Source organism: Monodelphis domestica, chromosome 2 (assembly GCF_027887165.1).
Source record: "Monodelphis domestica isolate mMonDom1 chromosome 2, mMonDom1.pri, whole genome shotgun sequence".
Taxonomy (NCBI): domain Eukaryota; kingdom Metazoa; phylum Chordata; class Mammalia; order Didelphimorphia; family Didelphidae; genus Monodelphis; species Monodelphis domestica.
Window position 1 is genome coordinate 270,234,859 of NC_077228.1, and position 9,326 is coordinate 270,244,184.

At 41.3% G+C, this 9,326-nt stretch overlaps 1 protein-coding gene across 1 annotated transcript in view; it reads right to left on the minus strand.

Annotated features, from left to right (window-relative positions):
- IP6K3 (inositol hexakisphosphate kinase 3) overlaps positions 1 to 3,455 on the minus strand; it is a 35,899-nt gene extending 32,444 nt beyond the window's left edge. The window contains exon 1 of the mRNA XM_001377805.5: positions 3,299 to 3,455. The gene's annotated coding sequence lies outside the window, so the exon portion shown is untranslated. The remainder of the gene's footprint in view (positions 1 to 3,298) is intronic.
- Positions 3,456 to 9,326: the final 5,871 nt, after the last annotated feature.

Sequence of the window (9,326 nt, forward strand, 5' to 3'; positions counted from 1 at the left end):
AGTTCCAATCTACACTTTCCCCTTGAGTACCTCCAAGTAATGTGATTTGCAACCTGTTTTGTTGAATTTTGCTGGTGGTTGGGATGGTAATTTCATGAATGTGCCAGCTGCAGGGGGAAATGACTTTTAATGCTGAAATAAAAGCATTTGTGAGATGGTGAATGTAAATGTGTGTGTGTGTGAGTGTGTGTGCCCTCAGACACTATTCCTTGACTTCAAGAGACATTAACTAAAATCAGGCTTATTCCTGGAAGGCCAGAGGGAAGATTTTGTCCAGCAGAGGGCAGCTAAGACATGGTCCTTAGTAGAAGTCTCAGAATTATTTAGTTGGCCCTTATCTCTGTACCCCACATAATGAAGGCAGGTATGCTGCCTGCTTAGGAATGAGAGAGTTAGTGGATCCAGAAAGGAGAGGGAGATAGCCTAGCAAACCTAGAGATGGGGCACAGAAAAGATGACACAATCAGAACATCTGAAAGAAGGCACATCCCAAACCGACAAAATGTGTTTTTTTAAGCTGAGTATACAGTGGCTCTCTTAAACCTGGTGGAAATCTCTCAGAAGAACAAATCTTTTCCCTCTACCTATCCCCATTTCCTAGCTGCATCTGCCCAGAAAAAAATCAAGCTAATTCTGGAGGCAGGATGGGATGGCCCTGTGGGAGTCCTCCAACTTGAACACGTCTGATTCATTCAGTGGAGTAATAACACACTGTCAAGGGCTGGGGAAGGGTGGTCCCAGAGTCTCCGTGTGCCCCCATCCCACTCCCAACAACAGTAGCAGCAGCATCACAGCATTTTTACACTTTTAAGTTTGTAAAGCACTCCATTAGTGGTTATTCAGTCACCACTGGAGGACTTCCAGTTAAAGGGAACCTGTTACATTCCCTCTTAGGATCACTACTACTGTGTTAGTTCCAAGGCAGGAGAGCAGAAAGGGCCAGGCAATGGAGGTTAAGGGGCTTGCCCAGGCTTACACAGCTAGGAAGTATCTGAAGTCAGTTCTGAATTCAGGACCCCCATCTCCAGGCCTGTATCTCAATCCATTGAGTAGCTGCCCTCAAACATGTTATTTCTGAAGGCAGCCCGTGGCACCTCTTAGACTATTTAGCTCAACCTCCTTATTTATATAGATGGAGAAACTGAGACCCAGAGGAGAATGACTTCTGCAAAGTCATATAATAAGGTAGTATCAGCTCTTACTCTGGGCAGTGTGCCTTGACCCTTCCTGAATTTCTCATCTGAACTGACTGAGGCCCTCTCTTTTGAGATTGACTCAATAAAGGCAGCTGGCCCTTGCCTTTTACCTAATTTTTCACCTCTTTCCGCTTCCTGCTCTGTCAGCTGTTGCTACATTACTTCTCCATGAATTTTAAAGTATGCCTTTTCTGTGTCTCCCCCAGCTCCTGGCTTGATGGGGAAAGAATAATTGTGCTGCGTGGCAAAGCACCGCAAAATGAAACACTCGGTGTACTCCACACAGCCTCCCATCAATCCTGGGAGCTTCGATCCTTCCCCCACACCTCCCCCTCCGACAAGCCTCTCCTGGCCTCTACTTGGATTTTCTTCCCTGAAAGAATATGATCATAAAGTTTATTGTTGTTCCCTTGCAGCCCCCAGTGAACAAGATGCCAGCGATACAGATTTCTGCATGTGAAGAATTTATTCCGTTACCCTGCTCCATAGGAAGACCAAAAATATAGAGAAAATGGGAATTCCATTAAGTGTGATGAATTGAGCAGGCAGGACCTGTACTTCCACTGAAGCTCACTGAGAATATGCCATTCAACAAAGGGATTGGCCTATGCTGAGGACACTAATCTTTCCCTGCGGAGTTACTTGAGATATTGACATTTTAGCCAGGGACCTGATTTAATTCTGTTGCCTCCTAAGTCTGTGATCTTGGGATGGGAATTACTTCCCATCTCTGGGTCTCAGTTTTCTCATCTGTAAAATGAGAGTGTTGGGATAAATAATCTCAAAGGTCCTCAAAGCTCTATATGAAACAAATATATCTCTGAACAGAATGGGGAGGCCGATCATTTGTTACATCTCTACCTGAGAATTCCATAAGGTTGAAGAGAGGGTTGGTGTGCTTGTGGCCAACATCAGACCATGCAAAGCTTCAAGACAGATGAAAATCAACTATTTTGGGAGGCCTGCTTTCATAGCAAATGGAGGGGTACCAGTCCCCAAAGGCCCTCTCATTCAACGGTAGCACAGTGAGCTCTAACTGTAATTCTCTATTATCCATAAGACCTGGGATAGTAACCCCAAGCTTGTCAAAGCATTTAGAAATCCAGGGGTAGAATACCAGGCCTGGAGTTGAGAGATCCTGAGTTCAAATCTGACCTCAGACACTTCCTAGTTGTATGATCCTGAGCAAGTCACTAAACCTCAATTGTCCAGCCCTTGTTGCTCTTTTGTCTTAGAATGCATACTAAGACAGAGAGTAAAGGCTTTTTAAAGAGGCATTTAGAAATCTGCCCTCTCTTTCTCCATGGAGAGATTTTCAGAAAATCTGGAGTCTTCTGAAGCTTTAACCCAGACCCAGCCACTGATGTCATCTGCACTGCTCTACCCAGCAGGAGGGCTTCTAGGTACAGGACATACTGTTCCTTTAGCTTCTCCTCTCTGGATCTCCTCTCTGGGGTATCTCCTGATTCCCCAGGCATGGAGCTGGGCCAGGGGGCAGCTGTTTGGGTCAATACCATCATCCTTCCTGGCTGAGCCTGGATGTTAGTGGTATCTCTTTATTAAGCTTCTAATACAGACCCACAGTGAAAGATTTAGAGTTAGTCTTAGTCTGAGCATGTTGTCCCTCTCTCTTCCTTTTCTCCTATCCTAAGTGGTTCTGTACTGGTACAGGATTCTTCACTTCACTTTCTTCTTTCTCAATTTCTCATTACTCCTCTCGCTTCATCCATTTTTCCTCCTCTCTTCCTCACATCTCCCCACCTATAAAGCTAGACCATCCCAGCCATGATAATGGGTTGGGGGATGGGTTGAAGGTCACAGGGAGAATCAGAACACAAATTTCTTTCTGATTGACCTTCCCTAATAGCTGACAAATGCCAGTCTCCCTGCCACTCAGTGCTGAATGATCAAGCAGCTGCGAATGACATAGGCTTTGTAAGTGACCGGATTGGGTAGGGGGTATGGTGGGCCCAACTCCTAGGAGCAGAATATCTCCTCTCTGCCGCCTTGGGCAATCCTACCCGACTTATTTGCCTCCTGTACCATCTCCCAAAGGCCCACCCTATCTGCCAAAGGTACCCAGTGTCCTGGGCAGCACTTACCAGGTGCAGATCTGAGGAAGGAAGAAGAAGGTTCTAGGCCCCTTGAGGAAGTGGGTACTTTCTTTCTTGGTGCCCTGCTTTAGCTGAATTTTATGCTCTGCAAAGTCTTGCTTCTACTCTCCTGGATTGCTGGAGTGGAAAATCCTGGTGGTCAGGCAGCCAGTGGGGTTGGGGGAAGGGAGGAGGTGTCACCTGACCTTCAGAGGAATAGTTGGCAGGACTAGGGGTATGTTCAGCTGTCAGCAGTGGGGCTACCACAGGGTGAGGTGGATGGGTGGAGAGGACTGAGTAAGGGTGAAGGATAGAAGAGGGGGAAGGGAAGGTAATAGTAAGGCAAAAAGAAGAGGTTGGGGTGAAGGAAGATTAAAAGGAAGAAAATAAGGAAGAAGCTGAGAGGAAGAGTGAGAAATCAAGAAGAGAAAGAAAAGAAAAATGAGATGGGAAGGGGAAGAAGAGAGGGGAGGAAGGAGAGATGTAATGGAGGTGGTCAAAGAAGAAAGACACATATACATGGTTAATTGGAAGGGGCACAGCACTGCCATTTTGTTATGGAGAATTGAAGAAAGTGGGACCAGCAAAAAGCATGGGATTGGGGGCAGCTGGGTGGCTCAGTGGATTGAGAGCCAGGTCCAGAGAGGGGAGGTCCTACCTTCAAATGTGGCCTCAGACACTTCCTACCTGTGTGACCCTGGGCAAGTCATTTAACCCCCATTGCCTAGCCCTTACTGCTCTTCTGCCTTAAAACAAATACACAGTATTGATTCTAGGACAGAAGATTAGGGTTTGAAAAAACAAAGTATGGACTTTCTTAGCCTCCTTCTCCATGGGATCTAACGTATTTCCTTAAGAGACCTTGATAGTTTCCCATCCTTAGAAATAAGGATGGGATTATTTTCTTTCTTTTTTTCTTTTTAAAATATTTTTATTTCTTTAAACATTTCCCAATTACATGTAAAACTTAGGGAAAATAATTTAAACCATTTTAAGTTTTAAATTCTCTCCCTGCCTCAAGCCCCTCCCTCTACTTGAGAAGGCAAGCAATTTGATATCAGTTAAACATGTGAAGTCATCCAAAACATTTCCATATTAGCCATGTTGCAAAAGGAAACACAGACCAAAAATAAATCAAGAAAAATAAATAATAAAAAGTAGACTTCAATCTATATTTCCTTTTCATCTGTTCTCTCTCTGGAGGTGGATAGCATTTTTCATCATGGATCTTTTGGAATTGTCTTGCATCAGAGTAGCTAAGTCTTTCATATTTAATCATTCCTACAAAATGAAATGAGCAGAAATGGGAGAACATTGTACATGGTAACAGCAATATTATACAATGATCCACTGTAAAAACTTGGCTACTCTCAGCAATATAAATGATCTGGGACAATCCTAAAAAATTATGACAGAGACTATCATCCCACTTCCAGAGAAAGAACTATTGGAGTTGGATGGATAAGAATCAAAACATACTATCTTCCACATCACTATATTTACAGTTTTCTTTGGGGGTTTTGGTTTTGTATGAATGTGCTTTTACAACAAGGGCCAGTATGGAAGTATGTTTTGCATGATAATAAAAATAAAAGAAACAATATTGCTGTTACCATGTACAGTGTAATCCTGTTTCTGCTCATTTCACTTTATATCAGTTCATATAAATCTTCTCAGTTTTTTTCTGAAACCACCCTGCTCATCATTTCTTATAGCACAATAGTATTCCATCACAATAATATACCACAACTTGTTCAGTCATTTCCCCAATTGATGGATATCCCCTCAATTTCTGATAATTTGCTGCAACAAAAAGAGCTGCTATAATTATTTTTATACAAATAATTCCTTTTCCTTTGATCTCTTTGGGATATAGATCTAGTATGTGCAGTTCAGTAAAGCTTTGGATATAGTTTCAAAATGCTCTCAAGAATGGTTGAATCTATTCACAACTCCACCAATTGCATTAGTGGGACAATTTTTTCTACACCCCTCCAGCATTTGTCATTTTCCTTTTCTGTCATGTTAGCCAATCTGATAGGCATGAGGTTATATCTCAGAGTTGTTTTAATGTTTATTTCTCTAACAGGGTCCCTCCAAGAAAAGGGACTTTTGCTTTGGTCTGAAGGAATCCTGGATTCATGCTAGAGATATCTGATTTCTTGTGAAATCTGAGGCTTGGGTATGATTCATGTTTCGTCTCTCCAACAGGGACCTTTAGAAAAGGTATTCACTGTACATAGTGATATAAAGTATAATATAGATATTGATTTCCTTCATCAGAACAGAAATATCAAATATAAAGACTCATAAATGCACATGAAAAGAAATGCCTAATACAAAGACTCGTAAATGGTTATTAACAAATCTTTAAAACAATAACATCATTGTGTCTTCAAAAGGTAAAAAAGACCGTTGTGGGATTGCTAGACCTTAATTCTGTTTCATTTCCCTTCAAATCTTACTCTCTGAGTGAATAACAAGTCTATACCTTGACCCCAGGATGAATCTGTCAATCATCATCTCTAAGAAGTGGTATAATTTCGGGAATCAGGTCCCATTAGGCAATTGGTACTGATTAAGGAGTCCAAGAACTCTGTAACTTAGAGGGTAGTCAGAAAGGCTGTAAATATTTATCTTTCAACATCACTGGTTTCAACAACACTTTGCTCTTATGTGTACTTCACCATTCTGTGGCAACAAGCAGCAGACTACTATTCCTATCTCCTTTCAGAGGAGGGGAGTGGGTATAGGAAAGCAGAAGCATGCTTTGCTTGGGAGGTAGCATGCTGCAGAAGTGGCCAGCCAGGGGACCAAAGGGCAGGGGCAAACTGGTGCAGGGCATTAGCACATGTGTGTGACTGCACCAGGCTTGAAGGAAAGAGAACTAGTATCCATCTGGAGCCAGTTTTGTCTCTCCAGAAATCATTTAGACAAGGGACTGAGACAGCCCCATTCCCCCTTCCCACCAGCTGAGGCTCATTCCCCCTTTCCCTTTGTTAATCAATGAATCAATCAACAAAAGTTTAAGTATTTATTATAGACCCAGTCCTGTGCTAGACATAACGGGGAACACAGGAGTAGGGGCAATGTTTTCTGACCCTGAGAAGTTAGAGCTAACCATCTGGTTACTCATGAAACAAAGAATGAGGCAAGATAGACTGTTATTGACCTGAGTTGATTGGGCTGATAATGTGACTGTATGCCATGGGAACTCAGAGGAATAACAAGAACTGGGATGATCAAGGAAAATAATAATATAATTATGGGGTGTGTGTGTGTGTGTGTGTGTGTGTATGTGTGTGTGTGTGTGTGTGTGTGTGTGTGTGTGTGTACAGGAAACAAGGAGGATTAACCAAAGTAGAAGATGTATAAAAACAGTGTGAGATAAAGCAGAAAAGGAAAACTGGAACATGATTGTGGAGGGTCTTGAATGTTAGGCTGAAATGTTTGTACTTTATTCTATTGAGAAGAGAAAATCATTGAAAGTTTTTGAGCAGAAGTGTTACTTGTTGATGTTTGGAGAAGATTCATTGCCCCCAAAATTAACTTGCTTTTTGGGTCTCCATATTAGTGCCTTGGCTTTATTAGAATTTTCTCTAAAATTTTCCATTTGTCAGTCATGTCTACAGAGTTCTGGATGGATTCAATCTGGCATTGGTACCACTCATTTTAGTGGTGCCACCACATTGTTTATCTGAAGAGCATCCAGCCCACATGGATTATTTTGTATTTGATTTGCTGTTTAAATGTTCCCATCTCACCTGTAGAATAGAGCACTGTCAGTGATATATATCTCTTTATGAAAATTTCAGTTCTGACAGAAAGGCTTGAGAGGGTGACTGATCTTTTAAGTTAGGTTCACAGTAAGTCTATAACCCCATACTTGGTATCATCAGGATTATACTACTATCCCTTTGTCTCTCTTTTGGTTCCATATACACGCTGCAAGGGCTAGTCACTTGTGACAGTTAGTTCCCAGGGCTTAAAAAAATTTTTTTAGATCTTTTTTCTGTTCAGTAATATTTTATTTTCCATGATTACATGTAAAAGCAATTTTAACTTTCATTTTCTAACATTTTAAATTCCAAATTCTTTTCCTCACTCCCTCCTCTCCTTCCTGAGATGGAAAGCAATTTGATATAGGTTATACATGTGCTGTCATGCAAAACATATTTCCATATTTGTCATGTTCCTGGAACTTTCTAAGCAGTTAAATCCCTTCTGTTCACAAACCCTAATCACTGCTAAGAACATTCTCTTATATGATGTTTTCCTGGGTTTTAGGTCTTTTTATAACCTATTAGGGGGCTGCTTTGAGCTAACTTGTTTAACATTTCTAAGGCATGCAACATGGAAACAAAATGTGTTTGTAATTGTGAATGATTATACTTAATTATAACCATGACTTACAGCCCAAGGAGTGCCTGTGTGAGTAGGACTCCAGAGTTTGGATTCAATCCTTGAGGAGCTTGACTCCCTAAAAGAGGGGAATCAGACTTTGCTCATATTCTGGCTCATTCCCCAAGTAGATCTCTCTGGAAAAATCCTTAAAGCAAAGCTTAGATATGGTTTATGTTCACTATCTCCTCAAAATGGATGAATAGGGTTCTGTGGGTTTTTAAATTAATATTCAATAACTATTATATTTTAAAAGTTTTATTAATAGTAACTAAAAGAACTCCCTAACTCAGCTTGGGTCTCAAGAGAAGAGAGAAAGAGGGAGAAGCTACAGAATTTATAAAACAATAATATGACCATGCAGGTGGAAGTGCAGGAGAGATTAGAGAGAATTTTGGGAAATACTAAGGGACTTCTGGGGGATGAAGTCCAAAGGTTCAAAATCTCCATTTATACAGTTCCTTCTAGTAAAGATACCCATTGAACAAAGTATTAATTTTAAAGACAGCTATTTATAACCCACCCTCCAAATCTGTACTAAAAAATTCCATGACTTCTTTGAGCTGTCCCCTAATCCTTGCATCTTCTCTAGTGTGTGTATAACTTAGATTAGGCTATCAGTTTAACAGAGAGTTTTTTTTTTAGGTAGATAATTTTTTTATTGGAGGCAAGATAATATAATGGACAGAACACTGGGTTAGCAGTAAGGAAATAGGTTCTTATGCTCTTTCTTTCTTTCTTCTTTCTTTCTTTCTTTCTTTCTTTCTTTCTTTCTTTCTTTCTTTCTTTCTTTCTTTCTTTCTTTCTTTCTTTCTTTCTTTCTTTCTTTCTTTCTTTCTTTCTTTCTTTCTTTCTTTCTTTCTTTCTTTCTTTCTTTCTTTCTTTCTTTCTTTCTTTCTTTCTTTCTTTCTTTCTTTCTCCCTTCCTTCTCTCTCTCTGTCTCTCTCTCTCTCCTCATTTGGTTCTGAGCAGAGTCGGTGGTCTATGGGGTGGTAGTGGTTTGATTTGTCTGGTACATGCTGCCAGTTGGCTGGCAGTTGGTGGGGATGCTGACTACCTTCCATAAGAGTTGCTTCTCCAGGGGGCAGCTGGGTAGCTCAGTGGATTGAGAGCCAAGCCTAGAGAAAGGAGGTTCTAGGTTCAAATCTGGCCTCAGACACTTCCCAGCTGTGTGACCCTGGGCAAGTCACTTGACCCCCATTGCCTAGCCCTTAAACCTTCTGCCTTGGAGCCAATACACAGTATTGACTTCAAGACGGAAGATAAGGGTTAAAAAAAAAAAAGAGTTGCTTCTCCAGATGATGGTTGTGAAGGCTGGACTGGAATTAAGACCAGTGGAGTGGGGAGGTTCTCAGGCTCATATTGTTCTTTTCCATGATTTCTGCCCCCAAAGATGGCTATGGGATCTGGTCTAGAAGTAGGACCGAGGATTTGGGAGATCATGATATTGCCAAGATGAAGTTTTAGAGTCTTGGGCTGTCTCTATCAGAGTCTCAGGGGAGATGATGGTCAAGATGATGGTAATGGTTCAGCTTGTCTGGTGCCTATTGCCATCTCTATGACCCTCATTTTCTTACATGTAAAATAGACCTAACATGACAGATATCATATCATATAATGACATGGAATCAGAATA